The sequence below is a fragment of the Acomys minous genome (assembly GCF_964271855.1).
Source record: "Acomys minous genome assembly, chromosome: 1".
Classification (NCBI taxonomy): domain Eukaryota; kingdom Metazoa; phylum Chordata; class Mammalia; order Rodentia; family Muridae; genus Acomys; species Acomys minous.
The window spans coordinates 138,149,695-138,175,989 of NC_140483.1; the positions used below are offsets into that span (position 1 = coordinate 138,149,695).

The following is a 26,295-nucleotide window of genomic DNA, read 5'->3' on the forward strand; positions in this document are numbered from 1 at the left end:
TTGCCCTTAAAGACACTGACAAAAAAAAAAAAATCAATCTATGTGTCCACATAGAAATGTATTGTTTAAATGAATATCCTGGGAACAAATCAACAACAGTCTCAGATATATGGGAAGGGATGTCATTGTTAAAACAAGGCTCTATGCATCTTACACAGGAGGCTGCCTGTGTTTGAACTTCACTCCTAGACAGAAGTGTAGAGCATCTCTGCACGCCTTGCCCCATTTCATCTCTAACATAATACCCAAAGACTCACTTCATGTCTTGGGGTTGAGATTACGAGTCTTACGTCTTTGCTCTAAAAAGCAAGTGAGACTGCCCTGTTTAGAGACGGTGATGGCATCAAAGCTGAGCCACCAAGACCTGGCTCAGCCCTCATCCACCAATGATTAGCAACCCAGCAAAGCCACCAGCACTCCTGTGGGCAATGGGAGGTGATGAGCATATTAGGTGCTGAGTTCCTTGTGATTCTGATTTTTTTTTTCCACTCAAAATACTGAAGCACTACATTTATTTTCAGTGTTTTGATTTATATGTTTTACATGTATGGTATTCTGTGCGCATGTATGTGGACGTACCATGTGTGCTTCCATGGACGGTAGAAGAAGGCACTGGAGCTGGAGATGGTGGTGTGATGGCAGGTCCTCTGCAAGAGTACCCCGTGCCCCTAACTGCTACGACATCTCTCCAGGCCCAAGTACGACCTTAAAAAAAAAAAAAGAAAGAAAACAAATTATATTTAGCTGTTACCAATGTAAGCCTTCACTGCGCATAGATCTGAATATCACAGCTGATTCATGAGCACTCTGTGGGCCGAAAGGAAGATGGTGTGTGGGGAAGTCCCTACAATGGCAGCATCAGTAGATGCAGTCATTCCCAACCATCGACTGGCTCCTTAGCTTTGCCTAGTCATTTGTCTGCTTCCTTCTGTCACACACTGACAACTTCCTCCTTTTCCTTTCTCTAATAGCAAAGCCATTCTGTGTTTTTCTGTTGCTCTCTAAAGGGACACAGCCACTCTACATTCTTCTCTGCCCTTTCCTCATTAAATACCATTGTTGTTGATGGGATAGCAGTGGAGAAAGAAAGGCATTCCTGTAGTTCTTTGTCTTGGGATGGGGGTTCCGTGAATTTCCCCCCTTCTGTGTTAGCAGGCCCATTGATATTTCCATTGTTCTGACCTTGTTTACACAGCCGTTTCTAGGAAAGACTGTTTCTCATAAGACTTCTAGGTGTTCTGGCTCTTACAATAATTCCACTCATTCTTCCTTCATGTTCCCTGAACCATAAATTCAGGAGCTGTGATGATGAATCTCTATCCTCTGGGGCTGGGCTCCCCGTGATCTGTTGATCTTTCCATTGCATGAGCCCCCTTATTTGTTGTCTAATTCAGATGGGATCAGTTTTGAAACTATATGTGCGCCAACAATATAGCCACACTCAGCATATTTTACTTTTATATATCTGTGTACACACATGCATGCATATGTAACAATAACAATCCAAAAAAATAAGGCTGTCAGCTTGAGTGTAGGGAAGCATGGGAGAAGTTTGAGAGAGGGTAGCTGGGAAAGATTGGAAGGAGAAAAGGAATCAGGGGAACGTGATATAAATTGATTTCAACTAAAAGTATTTTTTAAAAAGAAGAAAGAATAATGAGGCTCCAAGTCTCTTCCAGGCATTTCTGTTTTCAAAGCTATGGTTGTTCCGGCACTGGGACTCTTGTATTTCTTAGTCTAAAAGAGCAGAGAAGAACAGAAACAATGCTTTCCCTCTCTTATGGACTGGACTGGGCTGGACCCTTTGTGCTAACTATGCGCTGAAGTCCTAACCCCAATACCTTCAAATGTGACCATAGCTGAGGAGAAGGCCTTGACTAGCTTACTAACCAGGTCAGGTGGGCCCCCAGTACAACGCAGCTAGGGTTTATCTATTTAAGAGCAAACATGGACACAGACACAGACACAGGTGCTGAGAGAAGCCCTGGTGAAGACATAGCAAGAAGGCAGCTCGCTGCAAGCCAAGGTAAGGGTCCTCAGAAGAAACCAAGCCTGCCCATCCTGGTCTCAGCCTGGTAGCCTGTGGAATTGGGAGCTAAAGGCTTTGGCAGATGAAGTATTCCATCTGTGACGGTCCACCAGGCCATGCTAATGAACAGTTATAATCCTCAAAGGAAAAAGCCAGCCTTCCCCCACACAAGCTATAAAGAAGACTCTTAGAAAGTGGCTTAGCTTTTCTGTGTCCCTGACTCTTTCATCTGCAAAATAGGATAATAATAATTAATACTCAGCCCAAAGTGTTCTTATGAGAATTAGTCGAGATAATGACTATAAAGAACTACCCACTTAGCACACACTCAAGGACCGTCTGCTACAATTATAGCTCAGAATGAAAACCGAGCCCTCACCTTTCTGTGACTCCTCAAGGCACCTACACTCAGCAAAGCCTCAATAAATAACTGACTAAACATTCCTAGGATTAACGGTTTTTAACAAAGGAGAGATGAAGACAAAATAGCCGTGAGAAAACAGTAAGCTCAGCTGGGTTCCCTGCAAAACAGATGTTTGGACTCCCTGACCATCTCGCTTTTAAAGTGAGTGCAAACAAAGTCCAACCGGTGACTAGTAGCAGGGGTCATCTATTTAAAACAAACTAAAATAGGGCCCTTTTGGCACTCGAGTACCATGATTTAGCTGCTGGTAAGTACTCAAAATATCACATAAAATGAAGCACACTTGCACTCAAAACCCATATGTATACACACACACACACACACACACACACAACTTATATATAATATATACGCTACCAAAGGACTGCATTTTATATAGCACTAATACATGACATTTTCTGCCTCAGGAAGGTGAAGTGTTGGTTTGTTTATTTACTGTTTGTTTTCTATGACCGTGTGCGTGCATGTGAGCACACAGTAGGTGAGCAGATGTGAGAGTTGCCTTCTTTCTCCATAGCTTCGAGACTGAAGGTAATGATTGTGAGTAAAGTTAATTCTTAGAAAGAACAGCCTTACCTTATACATATTAATAAGTGCTTTCTTTGAGAAGCCATGACAGCCCTTGATACATTTTGACGAAAATGAAAGGGAGGAAAAAAAAAAAAAGCCTGGCGCTGCTATTAAGAACACCCTGAGGTGACAGAGAGCCACATCTCTGATACATCAGCTTCTGGTCTCAATGCACACACTTATTAAGTCACCTGTGCACCAAGAATTAGAATGAGCTCCTCCTTCAGACTCACATTCTTAACAGCGGTCCCAGCAGACACCCTGGAACCAAAGGCAGCCCTTCCGCGTGGGCTGGGGTGTAATTTTCTCACGGCCTCTCACAGTACAGTTTGTACCGACAGCGTCTCTCCACAGATTAAAGACAAGCAGCGTGGAAGTGATCGTTAAAATGCTCAGCGAGGCCAAAAGGGTGGAAAAATAACTCCGCTCCAAGCAAAACGCTTTCCTTTACTAAGGGAAGGGCACAGGGTTGTGCCTTACAAATTATTGCCTCAAAGATACCAAACTATGTGAGCCAGATAGGCAGGGACAGATGAGTGCCAACTCCAGATAGCCACAGTGATGTGACTGCTGTGAGAGCGTCACAGCTCTTTACAAACACTGTCTCATTAATCCCCTCCGACTCCGTGACAGGAAGTCAGGCGATGGTATCATTAGGCCGCTGTACTTAGTGAGAAGGAGAACATAAAGAAATCCAGCTATGTACCGAAAGGGTTGCGCGAATGTAATGCCTCAACTCAGAGCAAAAACATCTACCACAGCAGGCTTGTAATTTAGAAGGAACAGTAGAAGAGAGTGGGTACATATTAACCTAAAAGTACATTTCCTCGACTTTGCTGTTTTTCATGACTATTTGTCAGGATCCTTGGAACTGAAAGAAAGTGGCACCCTCAGGGACGAGAGCTGACTGCGGGAACTCGGGAATGAGGGAGGCAGCCTGGGGAACTGCTTTGTCAGCTGGTGGAGCCCTGGGAGTCCCAGAGCTTCTGCATATAAGAACAAGACATGGGGACTCAGCACCATTCACAACCATCACCTGGCTCAAGGGGCCTTTTAGAGAACTCATCTTGCACCTAATAACACCCGGGCTTTCCACAATAACAGCGAACTCCCCTGGTCAGCTACTGCTTCAAGACAAGCCCTCAGAATCGGTGGCTTTGGCCAGCAATTGTTCTTGGCTCAGAGCTGTCTGCACATCACCCACCAGCTGCTGTTCAGAGAAATTAGAGAGAGAAATGACAGCTACAGGGCTCTACTAATCTCCCCCGCCCCAATCCCCAAATCATCCGTGCCCTCCCCTCCACAACTGCCAGGTCCTTACCTCAACCCTGTGTCATCAAAACATCGTCAGGATGCTTGAAATGTGTGTGTGCGTGTGTGTGTGCAAGCGCACACACGCGTGTTCATTTCTTATTGTCTTATGTGGGAGGGAGACATCAATGGTTTTCATAATATCGTTTGACCTACATAGTCCTGGATGAATTGGAGGCACTTGGTAACTTACAAATACTGTTTAAAACCATGAGTTCTCCAAAACCAATCCAAGGAGTCTAAAAATGTCAGGCAGTATTGCAGGAAATTTGAGGAGGGAATCAGACTGCTTCATCTCAACTCAGTTTTCCCTCACATGTCTGTCTAAACCAGGGATCCCAGAATAAGCTGTGAAATTAGGCTTTGTCCTAATAACTAGATAGCTTAAGTTTAAAATTTAAAAAAAAATCCTTTTCTCAGGGATGCTTAAATACTTCTAATTAGATAAACATGTCCAATGTGCACATAGAAGTTAATGAGCAGGATTCAAACCCATTGAGAGAAGTTATTGACTTAATTAATGATCTGTAATGAGAGATGAAATGGCAAAATAAAATATGGCCTGGAAGCCCACGTGTCTGCACCACCACTGTGACACTCTATCAAGGTTTACACCTATTAAAAACCCCTAAGAATAAGAAAAGGCCCCACCCTAGAGACACTTCAAGGCTGACTTCACTGCAGAAGTGACTTCATTTTCCTGATGTCACATTCCTTGACAATCTCTAGGGCCAACACAAAATATTTCAAAGTTCTGGGATTGAAGCTCTTGGTGTTTTTAAAGCAAGTCTCCCAATATTTTTCTGCTTTCCAGATACATTACAAGTTAATAAAACAGCATTGAGCTTCACAACAAGGAGAGAGAAACCTTTTAAAATGCTGAAAAATGCCATGGAGAATATTAAGATAAGAGTAGAAGCAAAAAGAAATCATTGCACCTGCATTCACCATTCAGACTTCAGAGTCGCCCCCATATTCGCACTGTGAAAAGCCTGCACAGACTGGACCTGCCGACCTTTGCCGCCTCCTCCATCTGAAAAGCTTAACTCAAGTTCTAACACATCTGAAGCTACAGGTAGGCACAGGACATAGCCTAACAGTCATAAATTCTTCTTTTTAAGGGTTACTCTTTCACATGGTCACGAAGCAGCCATGACAAAGGTCTGGCCCAGACAGAGGCTCCATCTGTCATGGAGGCCGACTTCCACACGTTCCCACTGCAATGCTCACATTTTATTTCACTGTTGAACTGGGCCCTCTATGCCATTTAATTAAAGCCCGAGGCACCAAATAATCTATTTTAAAACTAACTCTATAACTAATTTGCTTTAAGTAGGTATTGAAGAACTCAATCTTTACTCGTAGTAATTGTGACTTTTTAGGATAATGAACTGTAACAAAAATTGTATGGTAGCCAGAAGTTATTACCTGACCCTCATAAGCAGGGGACTGGACTTATTTGCATCCTAAGAAGCCAATGTTGTTCATTATCTCCCAAGGAAAGAAACAAGTAACATAAGTGTGAGCCTGTAGATAGATTTCCGAGCTTCCTAGATCTGACCAATGCTGAGAATTACTATAAGACTGTGAGCAATTATTATCATCTATCATGTTCATTTTGTAATAAGGGAGATGGTGTAAGTTGATTAATTAGATGGATTTCATGCACTTCTAGGGAATAGAAAAAAAGAAAGAGTTTCAAACTATGTTACAACTTCTGAGCAAAAGCATCTTTGGAATATCCTTCTGTGAAGAAAGGGTCGTTGGATCCAATGCATTGGAATGTTAACTTTGTCTGTGAATTAATGCTCTGTGTAGTGATGGGTCAGGCTAGTAGCACAGAGTCCAGTACTGAAAATGCAAAGGCTACTTCCATTTTGATGAGTCTTTCTTACCAAAACCCATAAAAACCACAGTGCAGACGATGGATTGAAAGGCTGACCAAGGACTTGAGCTGACCCTAGGTGTCCAGCATCTTGAGAAAGTATTTTTATTGAAACCTTTAAAATTCAATGTGCAGTGTCTACTGAAAGCATTTTAGGTTTTGCCCCAAATTATCCTATTTCACCTCCCCTCTCACATTGTGCTGGTGATACAACTCAGTGAAAGAGTGCCTGCCTAACATGTGTGAGGCTCTATGTTCAACTCCTAGCCCCCCCCCAAAAAAAAACACAAAGAATGAGCTGCTATCTATATTGTATGTACTAAGTGAGACATATATACATAAATATCTAGAGATTAGTTCACTCTAAAAATAACATCTGATGGGTTATGATTTTTAAAACCTCCAGCGCTTTTAAGTATAATTCATGTATTTTGTAGGCGTTATACTTTTTTTCCTGCTCTCTACCATCAAGATTTTCTCTGGTGCAACTTTAAAACCACCCCACCAGGAACAGAAAAATCTGTAAGAGCAACTTTTATTTCACCTGTAGTAACTGTTGTTTTGGAGGCTTACTAGACGGCCTCCTTCTGCTAACCTAGGCCTAGTCCTGTAGGAAGCTTCTAGCCTCCATACAATCTAACCTAGACCCAGAATGTTTTAAGCCTCTTAGGCTTACTGCTGAATAAGTTCACTCTTTCTAGCTCTTTTCTGACTTCTGGCTGGCTGGTTCAACTCAGCTGTTCTGGCTCAAACGCCGCTCCAAATTGACTGACTCAAACTGGCTTCTCACAGCTTCTAACTGAATTGTTCTGCTTGGCCTCAAGCTAACTCTAGCAATCTATTCTAATTTTTAGGCTTCTTATTCTGTGGCTCATCCTATCTTCACCCATGTCTACTTTGTTCTCTCTTCAACCTGTTTCTAACAAACTCTCCCAGTAAAATTCTCTCTTTCTCTCTCTCTCTCTCTCTCTCTCTCTCTCTCTCTCTCTCTCTCTCTCTCTCTCTCTCTTTCCCTCCCTCCCTCCCTCCCTCCCTCTTTGTTCTCATGAGAGTTGGACATATCCTAGTCTGTCAAGTCTATCTCTGATTTGTCACTTTTTCTGCCCCTCAATTAGACATCACTTTCAAACATGGGTACTTCCTTCTACAAACTAATCTCACCTCCATTGTTTGGAACTAAAGCTGTATACTAAGGGCACATCTGTAGTCCAGCCAGAAAGATTAAAGCTGTTTCTGAGCTAGGTTCTGGGGATCAAACTCAGGTCTTTATGCTTGCAAGGCAAGTCTTTTTACTAACTGAGCTATCTCCTCAGCCTGGGGTTAAAGGTCTATGGCAAGTCCTGATTCCAGCTGGATCATACAGATTTACAAGGTCTTCAGTTGTACTCAGAGCAGCCACGTTGCTGGATTAAAATTCCTTTACAAAAAAACATCAATCAAAATCTGTAAAAAGGAAGATCTGGAGCCCTAGGCCCACCTCATCTCTCCAGCAGCACCCCACAAAGAGTCACGTACACATCAGCAAAGAGTGGCAGACTGGTCAGTCAGGAGCAGCTGACCTCAGCCTTCACACTGAGGAACAGTGAGCTGGGGACTAAGAACACTGTGTGCTAGTTTTCCTTCTGTTACTGTGGTAAACAGGGCGATCAAAAAGCAGCTTGGGGAGGAAACGGCTTATTCCAACTCACAGCTTAAATAGTCTAGTCTAGTGATGGCCTAGTGCTGTGAAGAGACATCTTGACCAAGGTAACTCTTAGAAAAGAAAGCGTTAGATGACTGAGAGGTTAAGAGCACTGAGTGCTCTTCAAGGGGTCCTGAGTTCAATTCCCAGAAACCACATGTTGACTCATGACCATCTATAATGAAGTCTGGTTCCCTCCTCTGGGGTGCAGGTATATATGGAGACAGAACATTGTATACATAATACATCAATAAATACTTTTTAAAAAAAGAAAGAAAAGAAAACATTTCATTGGGGTTGGCTTACAGTCTCAGAGGTTAGTCCATTATCATCATGGTGGGGAAGTGGATGCATGCAGGCAGACATTGGTGCTGGGGATGTAGTTGAGAGTTCTAGGCAAAGAAAGAGAGAGACTCGGCATTGGGCTTTTGAAACCTCCCATCCCTAGTGACACACTTGTGTTTTCAAACAATTTCCCTCCCTGGTGGCTAAGCATTCATGTATAAACCTATGACCCTATGGGAGTCATTCTTATTCAAACCACCACACCATCATCAAGGGAAGAAACTAAAGCAGAGGCCAAAGGCTGCCTACTGGCTTGCTTCTAGATTAGTGTTCAGCTTCTTTTCTTATACAACTTGGGACCACATGGCCTGCAGTGGCATTGGCACAGTGGGCCAGGCGTCGCTGGAGTGGCATTGGCACACTGGGCTAGGCCGTCCTCTATCAATCAGCAATTAAGAGAGTTCCTCACAAGCATTCCACAGACCACTCCAATGGTGGCAGTTCCTCAACTGAACTTCCTTTTTCCCAGGTGGATTTGTTGTGGCAGGTTGGCAATTGAAGCTAACACGTACCAACTGCTCAGACCCAGAGAGAATAAAGCCAAGGAAGAGGACAGGGTACGATATGCTGATAGCACTGGTTTCTTGAACAGAAAACATGAGAAGACTAATTTTTTCCCCCAGATATTCAAATGAAGATGGCAGGTAGGAAGGGGAAGGACTGAAGCTGATAAGAAATAGAACAAAGAAAAGACTTGATACCCTATGAGCATGTACAGGGGGAGGTAATCCCCCTCAGGAACAGTCATAGGGGAGGGGAATAAGGGGAAAATGGGAGGGAGGGAAGAATGGGAGGATACAAGGGATGGGATAACCATTGAGATGTAACAAGAATAAATTAATAAAAAAAGGGAAAAAAAAGAAAGAAAAAAAAAAAGAAATAGAACAATCTCTCCCAACTAGCTGAAGAAAATGATGAGCTTCATGAAATATTCCAAATTAGAGGAAAGGATTGGATCTAAGCAAAGGAGCAAGGGCCACCATGGGCCTGGGGAAGGGTGTTCACATGCTGAAGTATAGCGGAATATCTGCATCTTTTCTATCGAAATGAAACCACTACGAGGTTATTCATGGGATCTCAACAAAAAAAAAATCAATATAATAATATTGCAACATTCTCCATTCCCCTGCAGGGTCAGCAAAACTGCTTCTGAGGCTGTAGGTACTTACCAGGCCTGGAATGAAACCTAGGAGAAACTCGGTCTTAATCAGTATGCGCTCTTTCAACAACAGTAGCCATAGTAATCTGCTTTTCCCTTGTTGAGCTTGAATGCAGCAACTAAGGCTGTGAATGAATTTCTCAGCCCATGTCACTGCAAGCTAGCATCTGGCTTCAGAGACATCTATGATCCTTTTTAATTTGTAGATTTAAACAAAGCAACTTTGATGCCACTGTTTCATAGTGTAGCTTCTCCTGGCAACTTTTGTGTTGTACGACTAAAGATGAGTACATTTATTTAAAAAGCAGGTAGAGTATAAGTTTAAAACCAGCTACTTCACCTCATGAAGCAAATAATGAATTCTGGCCTCTGTATTTAAGTCTTCAAAAAGAGAGTCACTTGGGCTCTTCGGGGATGGTTTCTAGAATGTTCTTGTTAAAAGTACAATGTTCTCAAGTCTCTACCCACACACTCTAACTTTCCCCCAGAGCAAGCAGGGTAAGTGAGCCACAATTGTCTAAATAGTTGGAATAAAAAGGAAAGAAAGCCCATAGCTTGCCTTGTCCAGGCCTATCAGGAAAGAGTGGCCCATAATTCTATGGTTCTATAAGCATGACACACCACACATCTCCAGAAGCCCATTTATTAAAGGCAAGTAGATCTTTCCTGTATAGATCTTTTCTTCAAAATATTTTCCTTTCAGCTTTCATGAATAGTCATTAGGCCTTTTGTTTTTCTTTTTCTTTTTTTTTTTTTTTAACATATTGAAATGTACTTGGTGGTACTTTACAAAACAGCATGATTTATGTCACGGGGAGAGAAATGTACCTTCATTAAATGTATTCATGTATTTTTTTTCTCTTCTAAGCAACTACATGTTTTTCCTCTGCAGAAAATACAGAACACAATCTCATCACACACACACAAAAAAAAAACAAAAAAACAAAAAACAAAAAAAAAACTTTCTCTTACTCAACAATCATCTTCAGACCGACTAGTGGATATCAGAGTTTCTCAGACACATGAATCTTTGGAACTCAAATGGCTGACTTCTTTAAATTGGGGTCTGTTTAGGCTACCAATTAAAATTGCTCTTGATTTTGTAAGGCAGACTTTCTACAATGTGACATAGTTGAAGACTATGGATCCATGTCTTCTCTGGTCTTGCCTAACAGTGAAAGTGGAAATATGTTATAACATGCTCATAATGACAATACAATTATTTTCTTTGGTTAAGGGAGCATGTATATCATTTAATGAATTATAGCCATAGGAGTGTCTACCCAAAACAAAGCAGAAGGCCAGGATGTTCTTGTCTCTGCCTAACATGTTGAGCTACATGCCCTGAAATGCATTAAGTCAGAATTATAGTCACAATTTCAAAATACAGAGTAATATTGTGGAGTATAACTAGATTATTTTTTTCTTCCACCAAGTTGCCCGTTAAGATAGTTGCTTCATTCTGCTTCCCAGTCTTATGGGAGAATCATGGTTAAAAACAGAGTGATTTGTCATTTGGTTTCCAAGAGTCTCAAGCCAGTTGAGAGATTATGCACAGTGCGAGAGACAAGTGAGCATACGGCCTGAGCTGGAGAGAAAAAGGGGTTGAGTCAGAACAAAACCGCTTTGCTCTAAGGAATAATATGGGCAAGAACGAGGCAATTCATTAAACGGGCTCCAGAGGAGGCATGTACTCACCCCAGGCCATCCAAGAGCATGGTACTTAGCTACGCACAGCTCATCCTTCCCTAGAAAAAGCATCACAGTTTGCTAGGCTGGGAGCAGAGCCTGATCTGGATCTTCCCTTCTTCCCTTCAAGTCTGCTAGATGGCCCCACATGAGGTGTGCACAGTACCGCCTACAGAGCCATCTCCCCGTGCTTAAAACATCTCTTAGTCCTACAATACAGGCCCACAGGTCTTTCCAAATGGTAGAGTGCTTGTCGTCTGAGAGCCATCAACAGAAACATTGGTTACACAGACCTCATCTCCCAGTACTGTTATTTAAGGCTATGTCAAATTTAGTGCGTATCAGATATCCTTTTTAAAAGATCATAAGTTTTTCTTGCATACACTCTATCCTAAAAGTATACATGGTAAAAAGTGAGGAGAGAGAGAGAGAGAGAGAGAGAGAGAGAGAGAGAGAGGGAGAGGGAGAGAGAGAACTCAGACCCTGCAGCCATTTGTGTATGTTCATGAACACATGTGTATTTGTATGTGGTTTATGTGTATGGTATATGTGCACATTGGTATGAGGGTGCACAGAGGACAGAAGACATGGAGTATCACTCTCTGCTTTATTCCCTTAGAACAGAGGTAGAGGGGGATGACTCGCACTCAGCCTGGGATTAGGCTGCAGGCCAGCAACCCACAGCAACCTTCTAACCTGTCACTGCCTACCTCAACATCTTTAGTCGTGCATAGTTTTTACATGGGTGCTGGGGACTTGAACTCAGGTCCTCATGTTTGTGCAGTAAGCTCTATCATCCTCTGAGTCATCATGAGTCCAGCACCCTGTACCCTGTACTTCCTCAACACAGATAAGCTAATCTGTTTTGTCCCCCACATCTCTCCGTCCCTTCCCTACATGTCTTCAGTGTGTTTGGTAGTTCACTGGCATTTCATGTATTCTGTGATACATTGCCTCCACGGCCAAAAATGCAAGTTTCATTGACAAAATATCTAAATGAAAGTGGGGGTAAGAAACTGGCTGATAGACTCTTGCATAGAAAAAAAAAACCCATGCCTTTGACTTTGTCTCCAAAGTCCTGGTCTTCAGAGACTATAGAGCTACTCGTGAGCACAGGTCCTTAATTACTGAGACAGATGACATCCCCACAACCAAACACACAGCACAGCCCATTTGTCTTGCAGCTAGCTGTCTCTCTGTTGAATTATTTAGTTTTCATCATTTTTTTGATTTTGTAAAGGTTAGATGTTAGGTGCTGATAGGAATATTAGAGAGGATGAAGAAATCAATCTTTTAGTCATTCTGAAGCCGAATGAGAAACACGGTTTGTCAAAGTTAGCCTAGTAAAGTGTCACATTTCCTCCAACCCTCAGAGGGTTCAGTTCAAAAATTATAAGTTTATCTTGGTATTTACCTGGGGCAGCTGACTTGGAGAATTCTCTAGAATCTTGGCACACAAAGAGCGGCAACAGACAGACCATTTGTCTGTCTGCTGTCAGTCATGCACTTCTTCATGTACTTGTTCATGCAGCAAACAGGCATCCAGAAGCTACATGTGCCTAGAAAGTGTGCAGAGGAAAAGATGGCCCCAGTTGTGGCTTTGAGAACAAATAGGCACTTGCCAGGTGCCACAAGGAAAGATGGAAGGATTCCAGGCAGAGAGAAAAGCATCTGCAAAGGGACAAGGCACAGCAGGGCATGTTGGGGAAACTCCAAGTATATAGGATTGATGGTCCATCGAGTGCCAGGTTAGAGACCAGAGGGAGATGTGCCTGGAAATGACAGCAGGAGCCAGACAATGAAGAGCAGTTTGTGCCACACAAAGAAATTAGTAAGATCACTGTGGTCTCAGTAGGGTGAGGTTTGAAGGCTGTTGCTGGCAGCAACAGGAACAATATTTAGAACCTGACTTTCTAGGACATTCTAGTCAATGCAATAAGTACCATTTCTTAGTAGCTCAAGATCATGATTTCAGGCCCAGTTCTGTCTCCTGCCTATGTGGGCTTTGTCCACTATAGATAGCTTTTAAGTGTGGGGGCCATGTGGTGCAGGGGCTTCTACTTAACAACATACTATCAACCTGACATCTGTACAAGGAAGCCATGTGAGTCAACTGACAGACCTCTCGAATGAGCCATGCAGATTTTGTGAATTTACAAAACAGCTAGCAAGTATCTTTCCAATTCGAACCTCTGAGATAATTCCAACACTGCCCCCTCACCTTTCTCAGTGGGGAAGCAATGAGCTCCCCAATGAAATAACACAAAAAGTTGCTCACTCCCCTTTGTTGTGGGCTTCTAGTTCCCAGGAAAGAGCTGCTTGCCATCCTTCTGATGACAACTTTATATTACTGCCTCATCTATGGCTCGAGCCAAGCATCTATGTCTGCCTGTTGGTTCTAGTGATAGGGGAAAAAACTTCCCCCCCTTTACTCTCTGTGTGTGTGTGTGTGTGAGAGAGAGAGAGAGAGAGAGAGAGAGAGAGAGAGAGAGAGAGAAAGAGAGAGATCTAACAATAAGACACACAGTTTAAAACCTAAGCTATTTGTGTGGTGATGAATAAGGGATCTGTGCAGATGCTAAAAAGCCAGATTTTTCTGTGGGTGGAGACCATATGCTTCTGTGTAACAGCTGAAATATAATTCCACTCCTTTGTCACAGCCTGCTCCTCTCAGCTCCCTTTGCAGAACTCTTGTTTTGAGAAAAGGTCCCAGATAGATGCTGACTGTAGAATTTTCAGTTCCAAGATTTTATCCAAGAACATGGTTGGGGGGAGGGAGGCTGAAGAATGTCTTAGCTCAGTTTGATGGATCCACAGAGTGGTTATGTAAATGGGTTGTTGTTCAAGGCTTGTCTGGAATGTCTACAAAACATGACAGAATTCACTATTGCCCCTCAATTCCCACCCCCCCTTTTTTGGTCAGTTATAAAGATACAAGCATTTTTTAAAGTAAAATAAATCACACAGAAAAAGCTTTTATGAGACCTGTCTATAAACTAAGAGTAAGTATAAAAGCAAGGTGGGGAAGACTGTCTGACAAGCAGTCATTACTTGGAGAGCATTCATGGCAGCAGACACATGCTGATAGCTGCGGAGCACTGCTCTTCATACTTTGCTTTTCCTAGAAGAAATATGGCAATCATCTCAGTGGAAAAAAAATTTCAAATCTTCAGCTCAAAACTCAGTCCTTGCCCCAATTCATTTCAGATCAGATTAATCTGCCAGAGGACAAGTTCCTTAACAAACCACCCTTAAATGGTGAGGAACTAGGCGCCTGCAGGCAGCTCTTCAGTGTTAAAGTCTCGCCAAAGTCCTTCTGCTCAATGCAATGACTCCTTCCAGCTGGTCAGATAGTGGCCCGAGCTCCTTCACCAGTGATTGCTGCTGGGGAGCACATGTGCTCAGAGAGTGCTTCACGAAAGCCTCACCCCACCAATGCCACTCAGGAGGCTGTTGTCACCACACAAGACATCACAGCTGCATCTGCGTGGCAGTGTTCAGGTATAGGGCCTCTGAACCTTAACTGGGACCTACACATCACATTACACCAAATCCCTCAAGGCAAAGATTTTCAAAGTTTGTTCTCAGGAATTTTTTTTCTTATTGACTTTGAGCTTCACAAAGTATAAGTAAGGCTAATTCTTAGCTATTCAAATACTGTGTATTGATTTCTAGCCATTTTGGTAATTCAACCAAAATACCTTTTCCTCAAAATAGTGGAATAGGATTTTTACTTTTTGCTTCTTCCCAAAAGTCCACTTTTTAAATAACTTGAAGGTTTTAGAATGTCAGTATCCCTGAACAGTGTCCCACAACTGGAGGATGGTCTTGATGACTTCAGATCACTATAAAAAGATATCTGAATCAATTTGTAGAAGCAATCCATAAGCAGGAGAATTTACTTTGGCGTATAGTTCAGAAGACACAGCTCATGGCAGCAGGGAAAGCACTGTGCCTGCTGCCCCATCATTTCAGCTCCTTGAATCAGAAAACAGAGAGAGCTTGGGCCAGAAAGGAAGTGAAACTGAGCCCTCCAGGTTAATCCCTCCAGCAACCTGCTACTCTGCCCATCCCCATCATCCCAGCTACTCTTCTGTTGCTGGCAAGAGATACCATGAGCAACACTATTTATAGAAGAAAGAGTTCATTGCACTTACAGTTCCAGAGGTTGAGTCTATGACCACTGTAGTGGTGAGTATGGCAGCAGACAGGCAGGCAGGTGTGGTGCTGGAGAAGTATCTGAGAGCTTACAATTTAAGACAATAACCACTAAGCAGAGGGAGGGAGGGAGGGAGGGAAGGAGAAACAGAGAGAGACAGAGGGAGGGAGGCAGAGGGAGAGGGAAAGACAGGGAGGGAGGGAGAAAGAGAGAGAGAGGGAGAGGCAGGAAGGGAGAGGGAGGGAGAAAGAGGCGAAAGGAGAGAGAGAGAGAGAGAGAGAGAGAGAGAGAGAGAGAGAGATTCTGCGTGGTATGGGTTTTTGTAGTCTTAAAGTCCATTCCCAATGACAACCTCTAAAATGGCCACAACTAATCATTCCCAAAAGAGTTTTACCAACTGGGTATCATCAAGCATTCGGATATGAGCCTTTAGGGGAATCATTTCCATTTAAACTTCTACAAGCTAGAACTAAAGTTTCCACACCCTCCTCAAATCCGCACCACCAGCTGGGGAGCAAGTGTTCAAACATTTCACCTTTACAGTTCCTCACGGTGTGTACCAAATAAAATTGCTAATGGTGGGGCTGAGAATGGAGCAGTATTAGAACACTTGCTTAGGACACATGAGGCCTCTTGAAATAAATAAAAAAATACACAATAAATAAATGTATACAAGTATTCTAATTGTAGCAGGTCACCAACTATGAAGCATAATGGATGAACAGAAGAAAGAAGAAATACTGCAGTTTTCTTCTTCTCCCCTCTTGGGTCTCCCACTATCCTCCTTAACAGTCCTGAAGTAACACCATTTAATAATGTGTAACTTTAAGTTAACAAAACTTTAGAATTAACATGACTTTTGCAATGTTCTTAACCACTTCAGGATCCTAGAGTTACTTTGAGAATCAGATGAAAGTTAAAAATCCTTTCTACAGAATCAGCCACTCTATAGACTGTTGGGTCGTAGGGGCCTTGTCAGAGTTCTGCCTGTGTGGCTAAGAAATGTAGCTGCGGTGTTTCACAGGATGTCTTCTCCCAGGACATAAGTGGGAGAAGTCTAGTGACAGAGAGGATGCATGGCGGGGGTACAGGGAGGGGGCTGAGTGGATGAGGGTCAGGAGCACTCAGCACAGTACTGCGAAGTGACAGGAAAAGGGGAGTCAGCCTCAGACAACTGTCAGAAACAAGCAGGCACACATGGGATGTGTTTCTTAAGAAGCTCCCTTATCCAGGACTCTTTTACCATTTTACTCTTAGGACGGTTTTCTATCAGCCACAGTCTGGCTATGTCAGCATGTTTTAGTCAGTCCCTGGTTCTTAAATTTAATCTCAAGCAATCAGAACAGGGTCACGTGGTCAACATGACCATGGCTGAACCAGGTGTAGTGAAGTCATTGCTATTAGTGCCAACAGCCTGTGCATCTTAACGAGGACCAGTTCATTGAGGGCTAACACAGTGAACACTTCCTTGGCCTTCACTTTCCTAAGGAGTTGTTGACGTTGCCAGGGTGGTATACAGAGACAATGTGATGCCGACTTCTGTTTCTGAGGAGAAGCTTCTCCCATACAGCAAACATCATGTTTTTATGATTTTTGATGAATTACTGGGAAAAAATCACAAAGTCTGATCTTTGTTTTTTCTTACATTTTCAGACTCACAAAGATTAATCAGAAAGACATTTGAAAGCAGAAAGTTTATAAAAACTAGACTTTCTAGAAAGACATGTCCAAGTATGGGCATCATCACCTTAGCCCTGATCTTCAACTCAGATCATTTCTGCTCTCATATTGTTTAAATGTACCAAACCTTCTTTTTCTTCTTTTAAAGTTTCAGACTTTTGAAAAGAATTTTACAAGTTCAAAGAATTGTGCACAGCAACTCTATCGCCTTGTGATATGTTCCACCTTCCCTGGCCAGTGACAGCTGAGGACCTTTTAACCTAGAATAAATTCGATTTTACATGCAGAACAAATGAACAGAAAAAAAATATATGTATATATACAGCTCCCTGTAATGAAACCTGTGCCTCAGAGTTGGGCAAAGCTGTGAATACAGGTGCCACAAAGAGAAATTTGACAGAGAGGACTCTGTCTTAAATTCCTAACCCATGTTGGTTTGGTGTCTGAGTTGTAGGAATAAATCCAGCAGGGTAGGAAATGAAGAGAAAACAAGTGAAATGATGAGCAGTTCCCATGACATGGCGAGCCCCATCTGGTTTAGACAGACAGTGAGAAACAGAGATAGTCAAAGGGGCTAGATATGCTGGGAGAAAAAGCGATCAAGACACAGACGTCACAGGCGTGTCACATTTATTTAGACAGACTGTAATCTTTTTCCCTCTTTAAAAAAAAAGAAGAAGAAGACAGAAAAAAAAAACCACTGATAGAGTGGATAGTTTGATATCCACTCTGAAACTATCAATTTAACAGTCACTGAAGCACAGAGTAACGAGATGTCAGTTTTCTAGCCTTCAGGCTTGCTCAGTGTTCCACCCATGAAAGAACTGGAAATTGGAGAGAGGAAAGGATGGAAAGTTCCTAGGAGGAATTAAAAAAAGAGTACATCACACAGATCTTTGCAATGAAGGAAAGCCTAAGAAAGGGAATAAGAGGTCCAGAGCCTTCCGTGCCATAATTAAAGGGGCCGCCAATCAAGACTATGCTTGGAGGACTGGAGCTTGTGTTTCTTCCTCTTTGAGCTAAAATTGCTTTGGTCCATGTATAACTACAATTCCTGCATTTTATCTGAGATTGACAGTGATAAAATGCTCCTCAGTCTGTCATTCAGACCAGAAAGCCATAGAGAGTTAGGACAAAGCAGCCTAAATAGCTCCTAGAAATGCGAGACACTGCTGAAGAGTGAGCCTGGCTGTTTGCAGGCAAGCATGCCATGGCCATCTCTTGGCAAGTGTTAAGTAGGGCCAGACTTGCCATCTTCCTCTGCAGACACTGCCCAGTGACAAAATCTCTGATGTCCTTCTTGCATCACAGTGATCACAACAGGATGCCCACAAAGTGAAAGTAAGGAGACAAATCACGTCTTCAGAGAACTCTCCTGTGTACACTGACCATGAAATGGCAGAGGAAGCCAGCATAAGGGAAGAACAGACCATGCCACAGGAACAGCCCATGAAGAAATGCAGAGCGGGGGTGGGGGGGGGAATCATACTGGACCTATGTTTGCAGTAGCCATGGAAGCCTTTGAGTGTAGTTGAGTGAACAGGAGATTTATCCCATGCCCCCATGATGCCATGGGCAGCAGAAGCACTGATGGAGCAGAGCAGAAAGGGGACAGGCCATGAGAGCGCTTGCAAATCCTTGTTGAGACTTTGCTTTAGAAAGGTGCTATGGAAAGTCATCACAAGGCTTGACACAGAGAGAAGAACAAACAAACAAACAAACAAATAAACAACCCCTCTCCCCCAAAACCCAAAGATGTAACGCACAGTTTAAAGTGGATCACTCTGGTTTGTTGCAGTAAAAATAGACTTTAGTGGATATAGGTAGAGCAGGGAATCTAAGCAGGAAGCTGGTAAGCAGCACAGGTTAAGAATGATGGTGGCTCAGATTAGAGGTGCACCTAGTCCTAAGTCTTAGGACAGAGCTGCCTGCCACTGGAGAATACTGCTGTGTAACATTGACCATACAGATTACCTGCGTTTCCCCCCTACAGGTCCTCCAGCCCCACTGGAGCTGTCTTCTGTGCTTCTTTGGATAGCATGTCTACCGTCATCCTAAGACCCCAGGTGTCTGGCTCTCTGGACCTCACTGGGTGACACTACCGGCCCTCATTTTCTGACTGTCATTGCCTCTGCTTCCCTCTGCCCCAGCGTGCTAAGCTGCACAGCTTGTTTGAAGCAACTGTCCCACCTTCTGACTCCATAACTTTTTTTTTCTCTCTACCCAATGCTCACAACGCTCCTGTTGGCTCACCTTTAGCTTTTTCTTCTTTTCCCCAGGTCTGGGCTTAGCAGCAACTGCATCTTAATCATGCTGCACTTCTCTCCATGGGCTTTGTCGGGGCTGGCCCTTATTTTCTGTGTCTTTGCGCAGCGATCAGTCTTAGTCAGGGGATGCTCGCCTGGACCTGCTGATCCTGCTGCAGTGGAGGGTCACAGTGCCAGCATTCATTAATTCCTTCCCTTCCTCTCCCATACTCTCCTTTGTCTGATTTCTTTTTCCTCTCTTGTTGGGAAATGGTCCTGAATTCCTCTTTTCCTCTTTCTTTTCCCTTTGAGCCTCTGACAATTTCTGCTTATTCATGTCTCTAACCTCAAAAATATATTTGTTAACCTTCATCCTGACCTTTCTTTGCAAGGACTAGACTTGCCTATTCATCCGCAAGCAATTGGCAAGGTGGCAAGATAAGTGAGTGTCTGCGTCCGCCATGCTCTCCTGTGAATGCCTCTTATCAACACCAGGAGCCCTTTTTAAAAAGCCAGTCTGCAGCTGCCTCTCCCCCACTTAGTAGCAGGAGCCCAGTGAGTGGCTAATATCACTGTATATTCTCAGGAGGGGATTAAGGACAGCACAATAGCATTCCACCCAGAGCTCTGCACTGTGTACTATCACCTTTCCAAAATACACTTTTAAACTACAGAAAGAAAAAAAAAAAAGCAAGGTTTCTGAGCAACCAAAATATGTAATAAACCCAAAGCTTTAAAGCTGAGACCCCTGACTCACCTGAAAATCATCCACCGGTTTCATCAGCCCTTTATTTTCCACATTGCCCCGAAGGGTGGGCAGCTTATTTCTAATTTCATAGCTAATTAGAAAGAGCATATTTGAAGGAGGGGGCGTATCATACCTTAGGCAGGAAAATGTATAGCAATGAAAAGCTGTAGGACCAAGGAGGAAAGGATCCAAGTTGTGGATTTCACACAGTGAATGCACAGAGCATGGGGTTTGTGGCTGCCAGAACTCTGTCATAGCAAAACATGGTTTGGACAGGAACTACGATGCTTTGTCAATCTGATAGGCAGAGGAGAAAGGGCTGGGATGGTGACAGGTGGAGAGCAGAGGTTGTAGGACTTTAACCCTCGGGAAATGAATATGCCCTGTGTCTCACAGGCGCTGAGGCCATACAGCAGATCTGTTCTCTCTCAGCCTCAACCTGGGCCACTGATTTTCACAATTGACTACCATCTCCAGCGGTAAGAAAAAAAAATCTCAGGGCCTCCCAGGTGGTGTGTGTTCTTCAGCCCACTAGAGTTCGGCAAGAGTTCTGACCAACAACACAGAACACCGTGACTTCTGCCAATGGGAAAACTACCCCTCTTCACACTCAGCCAGTATAACTGGAAATCTATCGCAAGCCCAGGAGTAACATGGTAACAGCATGATCCTCCTTGTGGCCTTTGGGATGACATCGCTGTCTCTATTTTTAATCGGAAGAACTAAAATTCAGCAAGCATCAGTAGAGGCAAAGCAGAAAATCAGGTCTGTTGACACGAAGCCTGTGCCCGGTACGTCATAGTACCCCAAAGTACAGACAGACACAATGACAGTGCACTTTAACAACTACCACATACACATATGCCCTAAATCACACTTTTTCAATTCAGACTGCCTTTTATGTTGCTTGGTTGGTTTGGGGGTTTGTTGTTGTTGTTGACCTTTCTTTCTTTCTTTTTTTCTTTCTTTCTTTCTTTCTTTCTTTCTTTCTTTCTTTCTTTCCAGAGCCAGTGTTGTGTTTCTGGATATTTCCCAAAGCTCTGTTGCTAATGAAAATATCCCAGATCCAAACACCATGATACAGGTGTTTGAGGTGAAAGGTGAAGAAAAGTAGTTGAGTACTGTGGAAACTGACTTGGCTCTCAGCTGGACTTAGTCATCAAAGGCAGTCTTCAGCCAAGCCTCCTTTCTGGTGAGGAGCTGGAAGAGCATGGATGTGGAAAGCCCCATAAAGACCAATACTATAGGCTTGGTTCCCAGCCAGGGCCACTATTAAGAGGCGGAGCCTTTAAGACATGGAGCATCATAGGAAGTCTGTGTGTGCCCTTGGAGAGGATGGTAGGATGCTGGCCACTTCCTAACCACTATGATGTGATCCTGCTCTGTCCTGTGCTTACAGAACAGCGTGGTACCTCAGCACAGGCCAAGAGCAGCAGAGTCAACTTATCTTGGACTGGAACCTATAAGCCTCTGAGTCAGAATAAACTTCCCCCTTTTGAAGTTGATTGTGTTCAGTGTTTTGTTACAGTAACCGAAAGCTAAATAACAGGAATTATTCTCAAATGCTTTCGCCATGTCTTATCCTAAAGGAGAAGGAGGCATAGGATGTGGGTTGTCAACCTTGGCTGATTTGATGATGTTTCATTTGCTCACTGGAGCCTGGCTTTGTCTGTTTGCTAACCATGGCCAAAAGGAGTAGTAACACAATGAATATTCACAGTACTGCATTCAGAGTTTTCTTAAAGCATTTGAATGGTGTCAGTTGTTGAAGCTGACTATGATAGAGGCAAAAGGGAGAGAGGGAGGGAGGGAGGGAGGGAGGGAAGGAGGGAGGGAGGGAGGGATGGGGAGTGGGAGGGACGTGACTGGAGAGGGATCTTAATTGATGCCCGCATGTGGAGCACAGATCCACAGTTGAACATTTCTCGTATGCCACTCTAGAAATGATATCCTTAGGGATTACCCAGCTGGGCATTGTCTGCCTTTCCTTCTGCACTCTTTTATCTTCTTCCACTGTAATGGATAGTGCCCTCAGCCTTCTGCAATGTTTACTCTGCTTAGAGTTCCAATTATTCACATGCTTGTAGGACAGCTGTTTTCTTCACTATCTGGCCTTAAGTCACACATTCAAAATATCCTTAAAGTTCCAGCATAAACTGGCTATAGAGTCACCTTCTTGAGATGCATGACAGAAGTCGCGTCCATTTCTGTTATTAAATATGAGGACAACTTCTCGACAGCCAGTTACAGAAGAATGGACAGAGCAGGGGGTGGGGGTGGTTACTATATAATAGATAGCATTTTTCCACTGCCAGGAAAACAGAGGGACAAGCGAGGCATTTTTTCAAGCCATCACATGAAACCTCCCGAGAGTGCTTCCTGACCCATCAAACTTGTGCATGAATGATGGCTCAGGCTCCCCTTTTGGAGCGTAGTGACCATGAAACTGGAAGAGACAGAGGACCGAAAGATAGCAAGGTTGTATTCTTAATAAATCTTCACTCATCCATTCAACAAATATTTCTTTACAACAAAAATTGTTAAGAAATTGCTGGGGTGGTAAGCATGAGATTGGGAAATGGACAGAAGAGAAAACATAGGTCCGTCGCTTTCCACACTCAGGGGCCAGCCAAGAACACAAACCTCACTGGATATCCATGGGATTTTTATTATAGCAACGGGAAGGCATGGCTAGTGGAAGATGACATGGCTCTTTACAGGGAAGACTGAGGCAAGAGAGCTCATCATTGTAGGAAGCCATGCATACTGGCCTGGGAAACACAGGGATGGACCAGAGCTAATGTAGAAGCCCTGGGGACAGGGCTCTAACACCTGAGAGGGACTCTTCTCAGCAGTGCTTGAAGGAGGTTCCCCAAGGTGCTGTGGTTAATATATCTGAAAAGATAGCCCTCTGTTGCTGCTAGTGGTGGCGTTGAGTGACACTGTGGGAGGGTTCTAGAGTTAGACAGAGTTACCTGCTAGGAAAGGAGAGTGAGATCCGACCCTGGACCCATACTCTGTCCTGCTTTTAGGAACATGAAGCAAATGAAAAGAAACAAGCTCCTTCCTGTCCCTGTCCCTGTCCCTGTCCCTGTCCCTGTCCCTGTCCCTGTCCCAGTCTCTCCTCTTAAGGAGCCTTAAGGACAAAAGCTGGATATTGTAAAATGTAGTGCTCATTGAGTCCATTAGTGTTGCCTGTACATGCATGGCTGTGGGACCACCTCCTAGAGTGTGGATAGCCTCTGGGGGGCCCGGGGAGGGGGGTGCGGGGGGGGGCTGCTTCCCTGAGGGAAAGTGGCTCTCCCTCTGCTGTCAGCTGTCAGTTGTCAATATGTCCTCAGAGGGAGGAAGAACATCTTAAGCCCCACCCACCCCTTCCTCCGTTCTGGGATTTCAGCTGCCTTGACCTTGTGTTTCTGTGTGCTGTATATACTAACACTGTGAGTTGATACGTGCAACTTCACTGTCATGCCCTACATGCTGTTTCGCTAAATTGACTCAGTGAGCATTACGTTTAAAACACCCAGAGAGAATGTACATAAAAGTCTAGTGAGGAGAATGAGGTGAGTGTGGGAAGAGTTGTAGGGGAGGGAATGGGTTGGCTGCAAATGTGTTATATGCATGTATGCACGTTTACTAAAATATTTAAAACAACGTCATATAATGTGCCATTAACAAGAAAATAGGGTTGGGATGGCAGAATTAACTGGGGGTACATTTTTCATTTTGAATCCCTGTTATTGTGCAGATAAACTGGCTTGAAGGGTGGATGAGAAGAGCCCTAACTAGTTCCAGGTGTTGGCTGATTTCTGTGGTGCAAATACTCACACCACGACCAACGACAAGCTACCTCACCTCTGGTCATTGCCTCAGGCCTTAGGGGGGAAAAAAACCGGCAAAAATTGATTTTCCTAAGCCAGTATGTTAGTTACTGTACAGTGTTGGTAGGCAGAGACGAATGAGATGCAGTGACTGAAGAAAAAAAAAAAAGCCTAGAAATAAAAATTATAATTTAAGTCACACAAGGGAGAGACACAGCACTTGCCAGAAGTACAGAAAGCCCCTGGAAAACAACGATCACCAGAGGGAGAAAAGGAAAGAAGTGGCCCCAAATGACAAGCCACGCACAGCCTGACAGGCTAGCATGGTAAACTACCTGACCTACTTTATGGAGGATAAGCGTTTTGCTCTCCAGTCGTTGATCCTAATATTTTCTATATAGTGCTTGGGAAAATGAATTGTATCTGCTCAGACTTCTGAAGCTAAGACGTGAATTTTATATGAGAAATGAGGCATATGTATAGCTTCCATTTTTCAGTCCGGAGATCAAATGCTTTTCCTGTGACTTTGAGAGATGTATCCTTTCTTTGTACTGAGTAGGCTAATAGTACAAATAAATTTATTCCATGCTGTTTCTGATACATGGCATGACAGCCCTATGCAATCCATTGCTAATGGCCTTGTTCACAAGCTCGAGTCTGGTAAAATATTAAATTCAGCTATAAAATGACTACATTAAAAATTGAATTAATAATGATTAAAATTAAGTATTAACCATTCGATTTAATATAAAAATAAATCCATAGACTTTTAACTCTCCTTATGGAGAAAAATAAACAGAATCAATAAGCTTGACAAATATTTAATAAATATTTAAATTCACATGCACACCCTATATGAAGAGAACAGAAAGTTAAAATTTGATTATCATGTGTTGCAAAACTGTCTGCTGCCGCGCTTTTATGGTGTCCTTGGGTTGAACTAGAAAGCCAGTGTGGAATAAGCTTGTGTTTTCAATCAAAGAGAATGCATATAAACCAGAATCGGGATTCGGCTCACATTTTCAAGAAACCAGTGAGAGCTAATCATTTACCATGCTTTCGCATGAAAAGCAAAGGATCGGGGTGCTGGCAAGTTATTAACTACGCGGCACATTGCACTCAAGCACAAACGCAGAGCAGGAGCAGCTGCAGCTGCAGCCACAAAGGTGGGAGCAAGGGACTGGTTCCCCGGCAAACTGTGCAGTATCAGCCTCCATCTGCAGGATCATTTCGTGCATATTCTGCCACCTTGTGTGATGTGTATATACTACACCATAAAACAGGTTCAGTCCTTGATCCATTAGCCCTGCACATACTGTTTCTGCACACACACACACACACACACACACACACACACATACACACACGCACACACACACGCACACACACACAGACACACACACACACACACATGGGGGAGGAGAGAGAGAGAGAGAGAGAGAGAGAGAGAGAGAGAGAGAGAGAGAGAGAGAGAGTCCTCTTTCAAGGTTTAAGAAATCATTTGGGAAGCTGCAAGGAAGTGATTCGACTTGGAGGAGGCTGTCGCTGTGGGAGCCTTAGCTGATGGTAGAGGCACAGGGACGCAGGCGCGGGCGGGCATTTCTCACAGTGTTCAGGGGTTACTCACCCCAGGGCACCTTGACGCAAAGATAAACAGGAACAGGAGGAGCAGCACCTCTGGAGTAGGATCTGTAGCCAGCTGCTCCTGGCGTTACCCCATAAGCCTCATCCACCATTGCGCAGGCATAGAGGCCAAGCTTCCTTGCAGCCTTTCTGGTTTTATGCCTCTGCTTAGTAACCACAGCAGGAATTTGGAACAAGCCGTAGCAAATGGCTTCCCTGACCCCTCTGACTCAACCCAGGAGAACGCAGCTAGCAGCCAAAAGCTGGGTGATGTTAGGATGTTAGAGACGTGAAGTGCTGAGGCGCAGAGTTGGGTAACAATCTCCCAGACCATGCATTCTGTGAAACTTTGACAGACAGCAGGCCAACTGTCTTTAGGCAGAGCATGAACGCTTGTCAGTATGATCTGTTTGGGCAAATGAGCTGTACTGAATATACACCAGTTCCAAAGTCCAAGTCAGATTCAATTCTTAACATTTCTGGTTCCTGGACACCATCTTAAACACTACAGGACAGGAGGAGTGTCTGCTTAAATTACTATATTTGGAAAAGATGATCGTTTTTAATAATATCATTTGCCCTCCAAGTACTGTCATTGCTCTTTATCTAAAATCCCATCGTTTATCAAGACCACAAGTAGATGCCCTGTAAACATTTCAGAGAAGGCTGCCTCTGAGGAGAAGGCCCCAGAGGGGCTGTTACATTTGTTGGGCCTTGTCTTGGAGCTTCATTCTGTTCCTCAAGGGAATCTTCAAATTATCTCAGCAGCAGTGTATAGGAGATAACAAAAGCTTACCCTGGTAGACTTTGTGCACATACTGTCAGGAACATATACAAAACACCCAGCACCTAAGAGGCACCCATCAGGTATCACTCCTGACATTATAAATGACATTTGGTCAAATGCAGTCAGAGAAGAAATTAG

At 43.5% G+C, this 26,295-nt stretch overlaps 1 long non-coding RNA gene across 1 annotated transcript in view; it reads right to left on the reverse strand.

Annotated features, from left to right (window-relative positions):
• Window positions 1-25,496, reverse strand: part of LOC311594624 — a 69,056-nt gene extending 43,560 nt beyond the window's left edge. Inside the window, exons 1-2 of the long non-coding RNA XR_014778156.1 lie at window positions 25,375-25,496; window positions 580-705 (exon numbers count right to left, since the gene is read on the reverse strand). This is a non-coding gene — a long non-coding RNA (uncharacterized lncRNA). The remainder of the gene's footprint in view (window positions 1-579; window positions 706-25,374) is intronic.
• Between the last annotated feature and the right edge of the window lie 799 nt (window positions 25,497-26,295).